Genomic DNA, 587 nt, shown 5'->3' on the forward strand with positions numbered 1-587 from the left:
TTTATGACAAACCCACAGCCAATATAATACTCAGGGGTGAAAAGCTGAAAGCCTTCCTGTTAAAATCTGAAACAAGACAGGTATGCCCACTCTCACCTCTTCTATTCAACACAGTATTGGAAGTCCTAGCCAACGCACTCAGGTAAGAAAAAGAAATAAAAACTATCCAAATTAGAAGGGAAGAGGTAAAAGTGTCATTATATCCAGATGACATGATACTATAGATAGAAAACCCTAGAACTGATCAATGAATTCAGCAAGGTAGCAGGATATAAGATTAACATACAGAAATCGGTTGCATTTCTTTACACTAACAATGAAATATCAGAAAGGAATGTAAAAAAAGAATCCCTTTTAAAATCACACCCCCCAGGCTTCCCTCATGGCGCAGTGGTTAGGAATCTGACTACCAATGCAGGGGACAGGGGTTCGAGCCCTGTTCCAGGAGGATCCCACATGCTGTGGAACAGCTAGGCCCGTGTGCCACAAATGCTGAGCCTGCACTCTGGAGCCCACAAGCCACAGCTGCTGAGGCCTGCGTGCCTGGAGCCTGTGCTCCACAACAGGAGGGGCCACCGCAATGAGAG

The sequence above is a fragment of the Delphinapterus leucas genome, chromosome 6 (genome assembly GCF_059928025.1).
Source record: "Delphinapterus leucas isolate spDelLeu-1000000601 "Yukka" chromosome 6, BTC_Dleu_Yukka2, whole genome shotgun sequence".
NCBI classification, from domain to species: Eukaryota; Metazoa; Chordata; class Mammalia; order Artiodactyla; family Monodontidae; genus Delphinapterus; species Delphinapterus leucas.